The sequence below is a fragment of the Drosophila elegans genome, unplaced genomic scaffold, assembly GCF_018152505.1.
Source record: "Drosophila elegans isolate 14027-0461.03 unplaced genomic scaffold, ASM1815250v1 contig_814, whole genome shotgun sequence".
In the NCBI taxonomy this organism is placed as follows: Eukaryota; Metazoa; Arthropoda; class Insecta; order Diptera; family Drosophilidae; genus Drosophila; species Drosophila elegans.
Genome location: NW_024546167.1, coordinates 4,561,457 through 4,581,287, shown reverse-complemented (window position 1 = coordinate 4,581,287; position 19,831 = coordinate 4,561,457).

Genomic DNA, 19,831 nt, shown 5'->3' with positions numbered 1-19,831 from the left:
CAATATTTTTGATCTTATATTATTGGTTTCGTATTATAAAAAATAAATAGTATACTTTTCTTTCCAAAAAAAAGACGGTTTTTTGGGAATTCATTTATTATATACTTTCTGGAAGTCTATTTTCTGCCAGTGTGCTGCTGCATATTGACTTTGATACAGCGATAGTGAAGTGGGGGCAACGGAGTCGGCCGACGCCAGGGCCGATAACAAATCGCAGATACATAATTAAATTACAGCGTTTTAATTTCTGTAATTAGTCACGACTTCCACCCAAAACAGGGCTCGCAGGCCGCAAGATCGGCGCCAGGAGGCCACCGGGAAGAGCTGGCGGCGGTGGGGAGTCCAAGGTCCATCCAACTGCAACTAGGTGGGCCTCCTCCTCCTCCTGCTCCTCATCCAACTCCTCATCCAACTCCTGGTCGCCTCCGCCAATCCCCAGTTAGATCATCAAAATGATCTAGTTTACGGCGAGCGTGGGCCATAAATATCGGGCCATTGGAAAGCGAATAAAAAATATGCAAAATATTTGGACATTGCGTGCTGCTAGCTACCTATACCTATATGGCTATACATATACACATATAGTAATATGAGCAGATTGGGGAGGTGAAGAGGCAACTTTGCGCGTGCGCATTCACATATAAATTAAACAAACGTCGCGCATTTCACACACGCTACCAGCGACTACTTGATTCATGAAATATGCGCGCCAAGAAGCAGCAACAAGTAACATAAATAAATAAATAAATAAATGAAAAAGTAAAATGCGAAAAGAGTTGGCCACGTCGTGTAGACTCATTTAGACTCATTTGAATACCAAAATGCGGACACGAAGCGCCGTCCGCAACTTCAAGTCCAGCTCTGCACTTCGCACACAGCGCCGACGACATTTTCTAGGCTTATTTATTTACGACTTTATTCCAGCTGTACGCCAATGGTTTGAAGTGCATCATCCATCCCAGGCCCCGAGCTCGCTTTTTATGATCTCGGTTCTTGGCTGTTCCCGGAGCTGCCCCGACCAGCTGCCGCTGCCATTTGGCCACCAAGGCGACTTGGGCTCACAGACCCACTATTCACAGATCCGGCTGCAGGTGGTCGCTGATGCATTTGCATCGGCCCCTAATTTGGGATCCATTTTGTGGCGAATGTTCCTCAATTAGGGCTTGGGCCTAGGATAGCTCATCTCGAGAATAAGTGCAATGTGTATCAGTGCAGCGGGACGGGGCGATTCCGGCGATTCAGGCGATTCAGCTTGTTAAAATATAATTTTCGAATCGTGAAAAGTAATCACATTTAATTGCCTTCTATAAAAAATGCAAATAATACATATAATCAAGCCACTTACATGAAATAGCATTACAGTTATTACTGCTAATTTTAAGAAAAAGTAATCATGCACCCAGATAAATTGGCGGTACTTATTAAAAAATAATGGGGCCAATAGTTCGGTAACAATTAAAATTATATTTTGAAATTATGATATATTTTAAAAATTAATTAAAAAGATTTTCTGCTTAAATTTTATGTGCTGCATTGTAAGTCTTACCTAGTTTAAATTTTTTGTATCTTCAGTTGACTATTCAATAATCTAGGCTATAACATCTAGGCTATAATCTAGGCTATAACAATATTTTAAATTGCCGGATATTATCATGGTAGCGTTGATTAATAAAAGCCCGAGCTCAAACAGTCATGTGGAGAAGTATGTTCACATACAAGCACTCGTCTTTCCTCAGAAAATCGCAAGTTCACTTACATACAACTTAGTGTATCTGTGTATGAGCTCTTAAAGTTTTTAAAATAACGCATTTCAAGCTGAGCTCCAACTAGCATCAGGATATGAAGAAAGTGCAGTTTATATATCGTTATATACACGCAAGTATTTGTACATATGCTGACGGCTCATGTGCATGTGTAGGTACAGTGCGGTACATGAAGATATTTCTTTTGTTTCTTATAAAAAACAATTTAGTAACTCTTAAAGTCTTACAAATTGGTTACAGGCCTTGCAAATTTTGTTTTCATACTAAATTGTTTTTTTCTATTTGGAGCTCTTCGAAACTAGGAAAGATTCTAATTCACATAGCTCTATATTTTCGAAATCCACTGTATTTATTTCCAATATGTACAAATTCGTGTATGTGAAAGTATATGGCCCTTTGGTGGAACACACTCGGAAAAGGTCAAAAGTTTTCGTTTGCAGTTGAAACTTTTTGTGCAGCTCCTTCTTTATCAAGCGTGCTGCACACACATGGACGCTCTGGGGAAAAGTTTCACAAGGAGCTGCCGACTGTGAGGTCCTGGCTGCCTAAGTGCGCCATATCCTTTGGCTCACCGCTCACCGATTTCGCTACCACGTCCGCCCATTCGAAAAAGGTAGTTTTCATATTTTTGGCGATAAGCTGCACCGTCTGTATGTGTGTGGCTACGTTGGTATGGCGTTGGTATAGCGTGCACTTAGCAGGACGACCAGAGGGTCACCGCCCACCAACCACCTCCATTTCCAACCGAATGCCAGCCATTAGCCAGTGGCCTAGGTGAAAGCACCTCGGAAAATCCCGGCTGGGAGGGCATTTTCCGCCGCAAATGGCAAAGCATAAATTTATGTAAAAAGATCTGTGATTTATCACCGAAGCGAGGGTAAAAGCAAAACTTTTATTTCCACCCCCCTCCCAAACCCTATATCTTTGCCCAGTAGCAGTAGGTTTAATTTATGGAATTTTAGTTTTAACGCCAACTTTTGGCTTTAGCTCGCCATCCTTGTTCGTCTTTGTTGTTTCCATTGTTCACCCGCCGTGCGTGTACACTTAAAGGATTTTTAAATTACAAATTTTGCTGTGCTAAATTCAAATTTATTTAATGATGATCCCTTATGTATTTTTCTTGGTATAACACAAACAAAATATATTTCATAAAAACAATAAATTTAATTCCATAAAATATTTCTATGTTATAGATATGATTTTTACTTATCGTATGAGTTTTAAAAGATTTGTTCAGCAGTACTAAACACTAACTACAGGTTATATAAACATATAGAGTTGAGTATACGGACATAAAAATAATTGTTTTCTTTGTTTTCTGTGTGTGTATCTCTGTGCGGGGTCACCACTATCGAAGCGAAATCGTAGCAAAGTTGAAAGTTTGCAACGCACATAAATCAGATGCACTTTCGGCATTTCCGCGCGCACACCGAAAAAAGGAAAACACTGGGCAAAGAAAGAAAAGCGTCCCTGAAGCTTTTCCCCCAAGGACTCGCGGCTGCAGGAAATTAGCTGACCGCCCGCGCCCGCCCTTCTTTTGGGTACTGCTGCCCCATCGATTGCAGTTATTGCAGCCATTTGTGGATGTATCTGTCTGAGCGTCTGACAAATTTCAGTCATTTGCGTTAAGTATCCTTTTTTACATGCCGGCAGGACGACTAATGATGAACGGGCCAACGTCAAAATTCAATTAGTTTGGGGGAAGCTGACTTCGTCTGGTGCTTTTCCGTCCCACCCCGAGAAAAACTGAGCTCATAAATGATGATGACGCTGGGCGGCATGAAATATAAAGCAATCCGCCTAATTGCCATCGAGTTCCTGCCCAAAAACTTCCCGTGCTCTGTGTCTTGAAGCTAATTGAGCGCCCAACTCATTAGATTACCTCTACACGCACAGCAAAAATGTTCCAATTGAAGGGGGAACAAATCCCAATTAAAGATATTAATTTACCTTGTCTTAAAGCTAATCAAATATCTCTCTTAAACAGAAAGATATTATGTTGCCCTCTTTATTATTTTTCATTTAAATATAATAAAACACAAGCTAATATTGTTTTCTGATTTATTTTTACTAATTTCTTTTTTCATTCTTATATGTTTGATTACTTATAAAGACACCCCCTATATTCTTTACTATTACCAACGCTATTGAAATCTTTTTAAGGAATACAACATTTTGCTTTAAGAAAGGAATTTTTGTCTGTGCAGTGCGTACAATAAATTATCAATATAAGCCAAGGACCAGGAATCAGAGCTATCTCTCGCATCGTATCTCATAGATACTTTCGCTCATATTTCGTGTAGCTAAGCCCGCTTTTGAACGATGGCAGGTCGATAGCCGAGAAGCAATTTCCAAAACATCGAACTGGCCAAATCCTCTTTGATCCCCCATATGGATGTCATAAAAAATTAAGTGAATCCCGGGCAGAAGCTATCTGGGAACAGGACCCACGACCGAGGACCTGCGTGGTGCCGCATCTGGCCAAATATTTGCCCGGACAAAGGGAAGTGGTCTGGAATCCACTTGTGTGCGCTTCGTCAATTTGCCATAATTTCAACGCCTATCTATCCAGTCACCATCCCTGCCTTTTTTCCCATATATAAGTGTGCATTTAATTTTGCTCAAGTATATTTTATAAAAAAATATATCTAAAAAAGAATGTACTCGAGAGTACTTGCTGACAGCTTTTTGTTTGCTTTGTTTCTCGACACGCGACAAGTGAGCGCCGCGCCAGGGTTGCGACCCCTCTTCATAAAAAAAAGGGCGGAAGGGGTGGTTCATGCTGTTGCAAATCGGAGTGACAAGATAATAAATAAATATCAAAATATGTCATAAGAAGATTTCCACCAGCTGAGATGGGACTTGTAAATGAAGTTTCGGGGCGAGAAGTTGGGAATGTTGGGAGGGTTTATGACTGGTGACCAGCTGGTGCTGAAAAGCGGCATTTAAAACGATTAACCGGTTTTGAAGTGGCAAGGACAGAAAATTATATTTTTTATTTGGGTAAATTTAAGATATATTAAAACAAAATTGTTTGGGCAATTTATTAATTTTTAAATTTTGTTTGTTATTTGTTTTGTGATTTAAAATACCATACATTTCAATTTAAGAGATTAAAGGGGTAACATATTTCTTAAAGAAAATATGTTTAGTTAACCAATTTAAAACTGGAAGTTTTTAAAAAAAAAAAAGGTTTTATGCTAAACCCATGCAACCTTTTTAAACATTAAAATGTGTAGAAACCTACGACACTATTTCGCCAGTGGCTTATCATAAATCTCAAACATGAATCCCCATCCAAAAATCAGCCGAAATTATGTTTCCCTCAAACCAGTTATTGGTTTTGGTGTTCGGGCCATAAAGAAATCTCCGCATCGATGACAGCTTTGAAGTGCGAAACGAGCTCAGACGCCACTCAGCTTTCTGCCTGGCTGTGTGGGACTTAAAAGGGGTTAAACGGTGGGCCAACTCGAGAAGATCGGGAGGAACTACCCCAAGGACTGCGCATCAGCGTCAAATTGGAAATGCTTGTCATATCCTTGATTTAGCCGCCTTGATACATGGATTTTTCATTTTTATGCTCGTCACCCACACACACACATGTAAGCAGTTTCATAAATTATTTGTCACAATTAATTGAATTGTGTCTGCGGGTGTGGGTCATCCTCAGCCCATTTCACCTCCTCCTGCATCTGCGGGCTTTTTGCAAAAATCCTGGCCACTGAACCCTCGTGAAACTTTCCGTTGCCGACAAGGCAACACTTGCACATTTGCAGGAGTTTTTCAAAAACTTTGTCACCACTAAATGAGCCACGGGGGCGGATACCGGGATGCCGGGCACAAAAGGATGCGCCTCGCTGTGTCCTGGCAAATAATTTGATGAGATACGACATATGTGCAAACAACTTTTGTGCGGTGCTTCATATAATTGAAAATCATATACACACGCACCAAGAACGCACCAAGCCAAAGAAATGGAAACTCTGGTCGACAATATTTTCTGACTTCCCCCCGAATCCAGTACTTGTGGCAATCTGAAAGCGTTATGTTTTGCGGGGCAATTTAGAGGCCAATATCCTGCTGTGAAATATGCGGTGATTTCGTTCAGTCCTTTTGTTCCTCGCTGGTTTGCTTGCTGGGTTGCATTAGGCGCTGGATTTAGCGCTCAGAAATGATTTATGATTATGACAAATTGTTTGGCAGCAAGTGAAATATGCGATGATGGGGTGCATGGCAGTGGAATAGGGTAGCAAAAAAGAAGCTTAGCAGAGATTGCCAGGAATCAATGGAAACTTGAATGGGATAGACCACAAATAGTCGACAGAATTATATAACCATAGGAATGTGTCCTGTTCGTATTAAATATATTATATTTAAAGGTTTTTGTCAATGATTTACTTTGACAACTTACGTAAAATAAAGTTCTATAAGTTTTAATGTTAATCAAAACACTCGAATCACCAATTAATACCATGTTTTAGGCAATAAACTACAGAATGAATACCAAAAACTATACGCAGACCCTGTCAATCTCATCAACTGCGGATGAGGGAACTTGGCTGATGGCTCTTTTACGAGTCTTGGCCCCGATTTCCATGTAAAAGCAATATATCAAAGGGAAAGGGAGAGAAATCAATGCAACCATCTAGGCGGGCATTCAAATATACATACTTATATAGTTGGGGCATACCTCGGAATGCAAAGTGGTGGAATGGAAATAAATCAGAATGTTTCCATACGACCGCACCGCATTCAAAGCTAAAGCCCGTGCAATTAATGCTGATAATAATCAAATAATTAACTTTCTTAATTGAAAACAATGAAAAGAGTTTTATGCCCCCAGAAATGTTTTGGTAACATTAACACCCGGCCAAGGCGACGACAAGGGGCCGAAATCGTTGCCATTAGGGCCCTGACATACATATGTCTCTAACATCGACTCTATCTATCGCTCAGCTCCATCTAACTGCTGTGAGCCCGAGTCTATTAAATTTGAGGTTCTTTAAAAATGCATTAAAACAATGGCTTAAGCGAGCCCTTCGACTAATCATAAAATGGGTAAATATTTATTTTATCCGGGGAAAAATAATAAAAATCGATGCCATAAGGCGGCTCTGGGCCACGGTCATAAAAATGTGACAAGACATAAAGCAAATGTCCAGAAAGGCACACACTCACACACACACATCATGCACTTGCTGTAGCACAGGATGGAGTATTCGGTTTTTGGTTGTGTTTTGGGCCCGATTCCGAAGGACGGGCTATAAGGAAGCAGCGACCAGAAAATACAATAAATTACTTGACGGAAAATATTGATAAGGTGGCCCGGAGAGACCGCCGACACCCAGTTGATCCCAAACTCATCCGTGTGTTGCTTTTTTATAGCCCGTCGTCTCGACATTGTCGCCAAAGATGACGCACGATGCCCTCGCAAAGGACGTCCAACTGCCGACCGACCAGAAAACCGGCCACAGACCCAAATGAAAATGAAATGAGTTAAACGGGGCAGGTAAGCCGAACTACGCAGGCTGATAAGAACGCTGATAGACGGACTTCTCTCTCCGTATGGGATGTTGTTATACATATTGAAATTTGTCAAAGTCTTATGAGAAAAATACAGACAAACGTACGAAGCACCCATGTCATAGGTTTTGGAGTTCATAATCAAAACTATGGAACAATTATTAAAATGTTTATATGCCTTTTTAGCTTTGTGGTGTGACCAAAAAAAAAATCAAAAAACCAAAACCGAAAATTAAACTTCACTACGCATTCCTTTTTTTTTAAACGTTGTCCTTCCTTATTAAAAATGTTCTTTTATTCAATGGAAAATTCCATGCCATATACCATTTAATATTTTAATAATATTATTATCAAAAACTTAAGTCAATTCCATAACTATGGCAAAACTTTTTTATAATTCTTCTTTAAATTTAAAACATCGACTTATTAAACGTGAGCACTAACCAAGCTTAAGGTAACGATTCGCTGAAATAATTTGTTTATTGATTTTTATGAATCTTAAGAGAGAGTCAAAGCATTGTCATAACATTTACAATGAATAATCATTTTCAGCGTGGCTTGTTTTCAAATTCGTTGAATATGGATATTGGCAATATGAATTGCCTTTGGGCCAAACTTGTTCCAGCGATCGCTGATATGATTCGCTAACGATGGGAATCGGGGAATCGAACAACAAAGGGCAGTTGGATTACGCGGAATTCCTCGTAGGTCGGGGCATAAAAATTCATGTCGCTGCCGGAGATTCGTGGACGATAAAACAAATTAGCACCTCAATCGATTCGGCCTGGGAACGACAAACTGTCCAGCGACACGACGTCAGTTTGAACGAGTTGTAATAAACTAATAATTTATAAATTCCGTTTGATATTCAGCTGGCATAAAGCTGCAGAAATAATTCCCATGACCGGGCCGGGGCACAAATCACCCGGCAATCACTGGGCTCCCGTGCTTCCCCCGTCCGGATTTTAGGCCGAGTCGAATCGAACATGCAAATAAAGCGACAATTTCCCAGCACGTTCACGCAGAAGCAAGCCCATTAATTAACTCCATATTGCCTACGAGCCATACAAATTTTGCTTTATGGGTTTGCGGTTGGGAGTTATCCGGCGCAATTAGGCGGCATTATAGAGCCCAAACATTGGCTGCCAATTGGCGACAGTGTCAAATTAAAATTACAGCCGCAGCCGTTAGACATCCGATTGAAGCGCAGGCAGATTGAAAGATGGACGGACAGATAGATAGATAAATAAAGGTTCAATTTTCCGTCATAAAAATCATTAGAAACGTGATTGAAATCTGTGAGAACAGTGCTGCCAGCGCCAGGCGACATATCACACCACATACATGTCGAAAACGTCTGCGCATGCGCAACTCGAGTTGGAGTTCTTACACTTAGAAGATATACGTTACAGTCATATTACAAAAAAAAACTATCATTGGTAAGCTACAAAAGTTAAATATTTTTAGAATTATAAATAACACAATAAATATGTTCTTTATTTTAGTAAATCATTAAAAATTTAACCCAGTTCTTAATCTAAGTTTTGTAATACGTGGCTCAAAATTTGTAAGATTCAAAATGTCTCCTTTCAAAAATAAAATAACATTTCATTTCAAAAGAGCTCCTACTAATATTCTTGAAATTTAAAACAACATTTTTGTGTTCTTATTTTGTCTTCAATGTGGTTTGTTTTAATTGAATTTGAATTTATTTCTAGATTAAATTAAAAAAAAAAATGTAAGGTGCACTTAAAAATGTGTGACAAATTATAGTTTTCTTAGGTCCAATAAGGGACTAATTTATTTATTTATTTATCTACCGCAATTAATAATTGCAATTAATATTTATAGCACTAGTCCAGCTTACTGATAATTAATAGGAAATATAATTGAGTCTTTCACTTATTCTCTTTATTACAAGTAGACGTATTTCAGTGCATTTGCGGCAGGTCGTATCTCACGGATACCTTCGACTTGCCGATTGTCTGTAGCTGCTTGTCCCTGACACTTGAGCAATAATAATTGTCAAAGCTTTGACTCGAGTTGACTTATCGAATATATCGTACGGGGCTGCCGCAGAGGGCCCTCTTCATCCGTTGAACTCGATGAAATTGTCAGAAGCCGCCGCTGGCGCCGTCGGCCTCGTGGTTAACTCTCAATACCAATTAGTGGCACCCGGGGACATGGACATATTTAAATTACCGCTAGTACGATATACACCCACTCATAAGTGCCTCACCCAACAGAAGTCGATACATTGGGTAACCATTAAAAGTGATCGCCACGAATTTAATAGGCATAACAAATTGACGACTAGCTTTCTCAGCGAGGCACTTAAATATTTATGGGTTCCTGCATATGGCTAGGAATTTTCAATTACAATATAAGAATGTGCCTTTAAAAGCCACTGGAGTTTCTGCTCTCTGCATAGGAATGCAAATAAAGGATCGTAGAATGCGGATATGGATTTAATAACAAATTATTGAGAAAGGTGTAATATAAGAAATTCATTTTAGTTTAGTAACATGTTCCTAAGACTTTTTATTCTCTCTCCTCACCTCCACTATACAGCATTGAGCCATCATAAAAATATTAACACTATTTAGAGCATACATAATTTCCCAAAGTTAATGGGTCTCGAAATTCAGATATTTACGATATTTACCTCGTTCTTAAAGCGGCAATTGCCGAACAAATTTAATAACGTAAACAGATTGCAGCACAGAGTATGAGCAAGTATCTGCTGGATGGATGACGATAGCGGGGTGCTGATGCTGCAGATGCATCTGCAGCTCAGACTCGAATATTGTAAAAAATTATTGTTTACAAATAAAAAACGAAAGCCCAACGAGGCGAAGACACATAAAAAAGTAAAAGGAACGTGTGCTGTCAGTCGGAATCGGAATCGAACAGAGCAGAACTGAACTCCAGTGAATCTAAAGCTGGAGCTGGGCAACTGTGGAGCTACAATTTGTTTTCATCCATCGGGAGCTGGTAGCTGGTAGCTGCTAGCTGGTAAATGGTATCCCGACCTGTCTGAAAATGGGCATGGAAAGGGGCGGGACTGGGCTGCCATGTGATGTGGCGCAAATGAATTGTATTGGCAGCTGGCAGACGGCGCGACGTCCTCCACAGAAGCTGTGTAAAAATCAGGCACACAAACGAGTGCATTGATTATTAATTTGCGCGAATGCAGGGGAAAATCGCCGCTAATTAATTGAACTTTTCATAAAACTTTATCCGACAGATTGTCGTACCCGTATCTATACTCGTATGCGCATTTGTATCTGACACTGCCGAGATACATTCTCCCCCCCGGAATTTCTCCTGAGCCGCTGTTTTAATGTTTGTATCTGAAGCGAGCCAATGTCTCACTCGGCCAGTCCCAATGCTGGATGCTTGATTACTAATTGCAAACGCTGCATTTCTTTTTTTTTGCAGCGAGGGTGGATCTTAGGAGTAGTAAACTTATGCACATTTATTTAGTTAAAACTTAAATTAAAAAAAAATGTATTTTTATTTGAAAAAATGGTACAAGTAGATATTTATAATTTTAATATTTTCTATTTGAAGTAAAATACTTTTATATTGTTATTAAATGCAAGTATTTAATGCAAAATAACATAATTAATATTGATGGTATTTTGTACATTCTTTTGTTAATAATTTTGAGTATTTGAGGATTATCAATAAAATTAGGTGTATTAGCTATAGCTTCTTAGCATTTGCTTTAATTTATACAGATTTATTTCAATAAATTAACACTGATTTTGAATTAAGCGTTGGTTTGTGTTTAACTGTTATACTTTAATTAAAATTTCTTGTTTAACATTTCTTTTTATTGTTTCTTATATTTAATTTATAGGTGTTGACTTATTTGTATTCTGAGACTAGAAAATATTTATTCTAAGATATTTTACAAACAATAAAATATATGAAATGTCCCAAAAATGTAACTCTTTTCAAAAGTTTTCTTTAAATTTGAAGAGTACTTGTTTAGTCCTATTTTCTGTGAATTGTCAGGAATGTCCAAGCACCCAGCAAACTTTTCATTCCAATCTCGTGGCAGTCGGTCGCACTTGATTGCCGCGACACAAGCTGGACCTCCATGGGTACGAGTATTCGGAGCCACCGGGCCAAGCCAGTTTCCACTCCCAATCTCCGGCGGGATGGGCTGGTTGGCAAGGCAACAAGAAAATTCGATGTAACAACAAGTAGATTTACAATTTGTGATACTTCCCGTACTTCAACAACTAAATAAATATTCATCTATCGATGTGGATGCCTCTCTCGCTTTTAGAGCAGTGGAAGAAATCATGTCAGGCGTCAATTTGAAAATGCTTAAGTGATTTGTTTACACGCGGCAGCGTCTATTAACGAATTTATGGTAAACAAAGGGAAGTCGTTTGTTCAGAGACCCTGTATCACCTTAAAATACACCCAACCAACCAACCAACCCACCCACCCACCAACCAAACAGCCAACAACTCATCCCCTCAGCCCCCAAATCGAGTTGCTCCAACTCTATGCAGACAGAGCCAGATACAATACACTTCATAAAATATTAATCTGCTGATTTATGATTCTATTTTCCTTTTTTATTGAACTGTACTGGTGTGGAGTGGAGTGGAGCATCGGGGATGGTGTGGAGTAGTTTCTCATCTGCAGGCTGGCCTTTGTTTACGCGAGTGTCGATGCATCCCAAACAAGAGTAAACATATTGATACATGGCGATGGTCCATCCGACTATATTCTGGCAGTTTGCACTGCCCTCCAGATATATATTTTACATATTTATCCCGACTCAGGAGCACGTGTTTGACACAAATGCAATCGCTGGAGAGGCAAGCAGTAAAACCTCAATGGAGGTTCCACGAAATGGTATATACATTGTTACTTTCATAAAAGGTAGTGTTTTATATATTTTAAACAAAACACCCAGAAAAACAAATTCCTAAAAAATATGCAAAATTGAAGTAAAATGACGCTTAAGGAATTGATTGCTTTTAATTTATTTTAGGTAATAAGTTTTAAACATAACATTGAATAAAAAAGTTTTTTTAGGCGATAGAAATCGCCATTTTAGACAGATGATGACCAAAAAAGTAAACATTTAGTTAAAAAAAAGATTTTTATAAATTTATTTTTCTTTCAAATAATTAAATATTTTATTTTAATATGACTCTGAAAAAGCGTACTACAAGCTATTTAATTGTCCCAATTCGAAGGTAGACAAATTTTATAATTAAAGACTGAATTCCTTCATAGACTTTACATAGGTATCTTCATATTCACCCGATTTAGCTTATAATATTGTAGCTCCCCCGCATATCGCAGTAAATAAAGAGCTCCAACATTCCATCCGAGAACAAGCACCTCTAGATTTGATTGGTGTCATGCTGCGATTTGCGATACATCTTCATTAGATTCATCCACGGTGATCGTCCAACTGGTGCGGATCAAACGCTAGCCGATGTCTAAATTTACTCAAGTTCACTTTGAACTTTTCAAGAGGATTTATGGGGCCTCCCAGCTTCTGGCCATATTTAAACTCAGCCAATTTGACGGAAGACCGCCCGTCGGCCGATCGCTGGATGAAATATGAAATGATGATATGGGAGATCAGAGTGTTGAACCCTGGGATAGTGTGGGGTATATTGGTTCTCATATGCAAATAGTCGCACATAAATCGAGGCATTTAGTCCTGTGACGGGCGTGAATAACAGAATAACATGGCAGGGGAGATATTTCATCTGCCAAATTGCCAACGAATTACAAATTAATTTGGAGGCTCAAGGCGGCAGCCATGAAATTGAGCATTTTGTACGCGCGAATCGGGCGAAATTGAATATTCAAAATGCAGGCAACAAAATAATAAATATCGCGGAACTAATTGAACAGCCTGTGCCTTGGACTGAGTCAATATTTGCATAAATTAGCGCCGCTTCGTGGGCCTCACGTGCACAGTCGTCGAACCGTCAAATGCAGACGACAATGACAATGACAATAAGTTCCTGGCCATAGCCCTCCCCTTTGCTGCAGATGCATCCCTTCTTTTTCGAGCTCAACTCTCCGGCCGGAACTTGTTTGTTGGCTTAAGCCCTGGGTGTCCTTGTATCCCTTTTTCGACGGCTGTAATTCTGCGGCAGCGTGACCAATTAATTTGATTGTAAAATGTGAAATTCTCGTATTAAAATCAAATACAACAAAAATGACAACGCGTATGACGGGAATATTAAAAAGGATGCCTGGATGCCAGGATGCCAGCCACCACCCGAAAGGATATTTCTTCGGCAAGAGCCACCCCAAGGATGCTGTCGCTGACTTTAAAGTCACGCACGGAGTTTGCGCGATTTTTATGATAATTTCTCACAGCGATTGGGTCTCGTCGGCCATCGCAGTGGATCCCAGCCCACTTTCTTTCCATTTCCATTTCCATTTCCACAACCATTACCGAACCCAACCCAGTCACGCAAATAATGCCGGGGTTAAGGATATTTTCCGCTTGACTTTAGCCTTTTTTCTTTCATTTTTTAATAACAATTCAAATGCGCAGGTTCGGCATTCGATCAAATCGCTGAGATGTGAAAAAGGTTTGACCCGACTCGTTTTTTTTTTTTGCCCGGTAGTCTGCGTTTTATGTCTCGTCATCGTCGTTATTGGCGAAAAAGTTTTCAGTTGAATTACCTATTTGCATATTTCGTGAAATTAACGATTGGAAAAATTAGCATAGCTTTGGGTGCATCCAGGGGTTGTCTTCTTGGGGGTGAGGATAACTCATCAACTTGATACTTTAGTGATGATAAAATAGAGTGGAAATCAAGGGGTAAAATCTTATGAGATTTATCTAGCTTTTAAAAAAATAAATTGGAATATTAAGTTGGTTTAACAAACCAAATAGATTTTTAAACATAAAAAAAAGTTCTTGTGCTCTTTTTAAGTTGGTCTGGGCATTATGTTTAATGTAAATTTCATTTAATATAAGCTCACATAAAAAAAGTTATAAATTAATTTATAAAAATGTCAAATTTAAAAAGGAAACTCATTTTGATTAGCCCGTTTAATTATATATTATTCGTTTGCATTTTAAATTAGAGTAACTATTTTATTTAACTTTTGCCCAACGTATTTATTTCATTAATTAAAATTGTTTTCCATGTTTCGTGGGAATTTTCTAATACACAGAATTCAGGGATAAATATGTGCAGCATTTAAAGGCAAAATTATTTAAAGCAAAATAAATGGCTTACATAAAAAAAAATATTTAAATTGTGAAAATTAGGGTTGAAAATATAACTATAAATTTGAAAAATAAATTGAAATTAAAATTTTTATCATTTTAAAGATTGGTTGTAAGCAAACCCAACAAAAATTAAATGATTAGTTAAAATTAACATTGAAAGTTCTTAACAATACTTGTCCTAGTATGCTTTAATAAACTTTAAACAGACAGTAAGTATTTTTGCAAATTTACCATCGTCATTGCAATCTACAACAAAGTTGTATTGGAAAAATATCCTAACAAACACTTCTTCCAATGTATAACCACGAAACTAAGTTTTATGGAAGACATACTCATTGGTATTCTATCAAATATCATGTAAGACCGACATAAACAAGTAAACTTCTATGAAGTAGTATAAAACGAGCACTGCAGTCGTTATCCATTTGCTACGTCAACAGTTCTGGCGAAAATCCTTGTTTTTTTCGGTCGTTCCATTACTCCAGAAGTATAGAGTACGTTTCCTCATACAAAAACTCCCCGGCAAAAAAAAAAGAAAAACAAAACAAAAGTCGCGGAGCGTGGACGTGTGCATTATCCGGGCAGAAAGTTATGAGCTCTCCTGCATGGAAGGCGGAATAAAATTCACTTTATATGCAGACCAATAATATTTCCATTTGCCGAATTGCCCCGGCTGTCCCCTGCCACGCCCTGTTTTGGGTTCCAAGGAGTCCTGCTAGAAGTGCCGCAGAGGTAGTAAAGAACACGACGGTTTGATTGTGATATCTCCCAAAGGACATCGAGGTTCCTTGACTTGCATTTCCCGGCAAAATGGCAAGACGGCAAAACGGGAGCACAATTTTCCTGGCATATGACTTTATGAATGTGAGGACCGAAACAAAGACATTTTTGGTGTGAAGAAATCCGTTTTGGCACTTTCCCGGAAAATTGCCCGACAATTGTTATGTGCACTCCGTGACTTCCGACCCCAAAAAAATAGCCAGAGGCTTTAAGTTGGGCAGGGCTTAAAGGTCGCTCAACCCCTTTGCTGGCAGTCGAACCCTTCACGTCGGACCTGCAATTATGCCCCGGCATGGTCATTAAATCATTCATTCCGGGCCATTTAATAATATTCGCAACAAAGCTCGCTCTCGATATGAATGGAGAGTCAGAAATTATAGAAGGGCGTGCGTTTCTGGGCATAATAATTCATTAGTCCTTCGAGCAGAAGGCAACCTGTACCTCCTCATAAATGGGCGGTCGACAGCGAAACAATAACTTAAATAGAGCCACCATTCCACCATTACACCATTCCACTCAGCAGCCACAAAGGACCAAATCAGAAGGGTCCAAAGCGGGCAGAAGGTCAAAAATGATAAACGGATATGAGGAAAGGATATTTTTGTTCACTTCCTCTTCCGATTGTCGTTGAATAATTGCAAGGCTTCTTCCACGCGAAGCTGCACAACAATTGCAGAATCTGCGCAAAAATTTAAGCTGTCAATATTTTGACTTTTTCTGCCTGCCTTTGTGAAGTGGGCGTATAATTAATGGTTCTGAACGGCCGACTGGTGGGGTTCCAGTTTCATCAATAGCGTAATATTGTGAGTTCTGAATTGTGAATGGCGAGCTTTGGGGGACGGCAAAAGGGTTCGGCTCTATTGCTTTATTTATGGCGAAATAAATTGAAATGTCAACCGGGTGGGTGGAATATCATATTCGGCCTCAAACTATGAGTCTTTCGCATTGTGTCAGCCGGCAATTCCATACTCCATATGGGTCGAGTCGAGCAGTGCCATTATGTTTATTGCGGGTCCGAAGAACTACTGCCGAAAGTCCCTTGGTCGGTCAATGGGGTTCAATTACACTTTTGAAGAGGCCGCCATAAAAGTCCTGGCACAATGCGCCCAGGCATTGTCCTGCCGCCTCAAGTGCCCTGGGCGGATCCTTGGCTATAACCCAGTTTGAACGCGTTAACGATGTGCCAAAGGGTTAGGGCTGGCGTTGGCCCCTTTCCTCGAACTAATTCATTATCGAAGTTTTCTGGGCTTCCAGTGTTCAATGCTGTCTGCCCGATTGATTGTAAAATGTATCGTAAACTTAATACATATTTGTATAATTTTTAATTAAAGAAAATTAGATTTAAAAGACTAAAGGTATATCACATAAATTTAGTAACAAACAAACCTTCAACACGATAATTTTCTAATATTAAATATATCAACTAAAAATAGTTCAAATTTTTTCAAAAATACAACATTTCCTAACAACTTTTTTCGGCAAAAGAGTTAATACATTAGAAATTTATACACTTCCAGTTCGATTCGTCACTACTTAGACTAATCTCCATTGCGATATACAAACAGGTACAAAATGTATTTAACCTTAAGCTTATATGTACCGAAACCAAGCACTTACCCATATTTTGTTACACTATAACTTGGGTTATTCCTAACCCTAATTGAAATGCATGACAAATGACTATATCTATCGCACAATATATCAAATCGTTATGATTTCTAGCCCAGCCCCAGTTCCAATTTCGAGAGTCCCAAGTTGGGAGCGGTGGCACAAGCCTGCTTTGAATTTGGTAGTTAAATGGAATGAATTTATGATATTAATGCGTGGTTATTATGACCCTAAGTCTGCTACCGACTGTTCAGGTGAGTGGGTGGAGCAGCTGGACGACGTGAGGTGAAATCGTGATGCGCCATCGGCAATATGAAATATGAAATTTGATTTTATGGCTTATGTGCCGTGTTATGAGTACGCGAAAACACGACACGCCGAACCTGTGGGGCATGTAATGGGTTTGTAATTTATGAAGGCATAAAATAATGTTATTGCAGACGAAACATAGATTTCCAATTCGTGCTTGTTCGCCTCCAATTGAAATGGGTAATCGAAAAAATGCATGATGGCTCGTAGGCTAATTAGCACTTTTCACTTTATTAAATCATAAATTCTCAAGTGAAGTGCATTGAACAAAATATTTAATTATAATTGCAAGAGTCATTAAAATGTGAATTGCATTTTGTCACACCTTTTAAAAAGTTTCTGAGCTAAGCTTACCATAGAGATAAGAAAACTATTAAATGTGTTTGTTAATTAAAAAAATTGTTAAATAAATTTTAAGGAAAAACCAAAAGCCATTAAACTTATTTGTTTGTAATATTTAAAATAGCTTGCTTCTTTGGAATAATTTAAACTCGAACATTCACTCCCTGAGTAACTGTAGTCTGGGAGTTTCGTGAATGAAATTCATTTACCTCACTTGTTGGACTCCGAATATATTGATTCCAGTAGCCAGTAGCTGGATTGATTTGCGACCCCATTTGAACCCGTTTTATGGTCACGTAACTGCCGTGTGTGGGTGACTTATAGATTCCGCTTTGCGATAGGAGTTTTGCATTCGTTTCGGCGTAATTCATTTTCAATTCTGATTCGCTTGTGCGACCCGTCGTCGTACGTGCTGCAAAATGTGGCAAACTGCAGGGCATTGCATCGCATCGCATCGCATTGCAGTTCCATTAGGAACAAAATAAAGAGAGAGTTTCGCATAGGCCGCGAATTATGAGGAATTGTGTCTAGGCTAGGCACTCGCACTCGCACTCGCACTCGGCCAAAATGCAAATGCAAATCGGGCATTGGCAGCCACACACAGTTAGCGGTCGGGTTCCCTGATGCGTGCCTTCGGACTGTGGCTATTGCCATATAGTCGTATATGAAGCCGCATTTGGTGGATGTGGGACTCACGGCTCATAAATATGCATTTCAGATGCGGCTCTTTGGCTCCCTGGCTCCATTGTGCCGCCGTGTTGGCCGCATATTAGTGGCAAATATTGCTGGTCGCCATAAAAGCCGCATTGTGAAAATGAAATTTTCATTTATGCGTCCGCTCCGCAGTTGTTAATCAAAGACCAGCAAACTGCACAATAATCTGCAACACTTGTCCGGTCAGCCGAGCGTTATTATAATGCAAAACAGATGACAATTATCGCGGCTCGCCGGGCGGCATCAAAAAATAGGGGGCTTTTTTGTTTGTGCCATTGCATGTAGGAAATATTTAAGGGGTTAAAATCAATGAGAATACTATTAAAGATGAGCAAAATAATAATTATACTTTATTTGTGCAAAAGTCCCTGTGATCCCGATTAAAACAAGTTAAATATTTATGAAAATGATTTAGCAAAAATAGTTTGCTGGCTTTACAATCTTTAAGGAGTGACGACGATAGGCTTTTCTTGTATTTACTATATATATTTTTATACTAATTCAAATCCAAATTTCGTTCATTTATGAATTTATATTTTTTCTATTTAAACAACAATGTAAAAAAAATAACTCGAAACTGCTTTTTACATAAGTTAATATAAACAGTTTTAGTTTTTGTGCATCTTAAGATACCGAAAAAATGCTATAATTACCTAAGACTTTAAATTTAAGTGACTACTGATCAGATTAAGGAAACATTGGTTGGGTCTAACTGCTCTATAGCAAACCTTTGCTTAGTATTCTTGGACTAATACATTTCGCTTTGAATAGCTGCTCTAACCAAAGTTTTTTGTTTTTATCGAGCCCACCATTCAGGAATCATTCAAACAGCAATCAGTCTTGAGATGGGTATAAAAGTTTTTGAATTGTGCAGTGTCGCTCTATCGCTTCATCTCTATCTTCTGTTGCCATCTCCCTCTGCACATTTACTGAGTTGCTGCAATGAGCAAATAAATTCACCGCATACAAAAATTTATAACGCCAACTTTTCTCATTAAATTTTATAAAAGGCGGCATATTTTAAACTTTTTCGACAATAACGGCATTATCTCACCTGGCCAAAACGGGGGGATTTGCAAAAAGGGGTTGGGTGTCGGGTGGGGGGAGGGGGGATTGAGCCCTGAGGCATTGCAGTAGTTGGGTGAGCACTCAAGCGGCAACGAAACTTAATTTCTATTCATTTGCTAAAATTCATTCGCCGAGAGAAAGACAAAAAGGATGGGGTAGAAGAGAGTTGGAGGAAATGCGGTGCATACACTTGAAGAAATGGTTGACTAAATATTTTCGAATGCAAATTTGCATTTTAAAACTAAGGTCAAGTTTGAAAATTAACTATTTTTATTTCGTAAGGTACGCCTGAGATTATTAAGTACAAGCTATAAAGAAACTATGATTTACATAGTCAAAAACGTGAGTGATTGCAGATAAATACACCTAACCATTAGATGACGCTACATCTTTTTTGCTTGCTGCTCCAAAATAATTGCAATGGACGCCATCTGTTGGGGGAATATTTGCTTTTAACAATTTGAACGTTTATGCTTGTTTT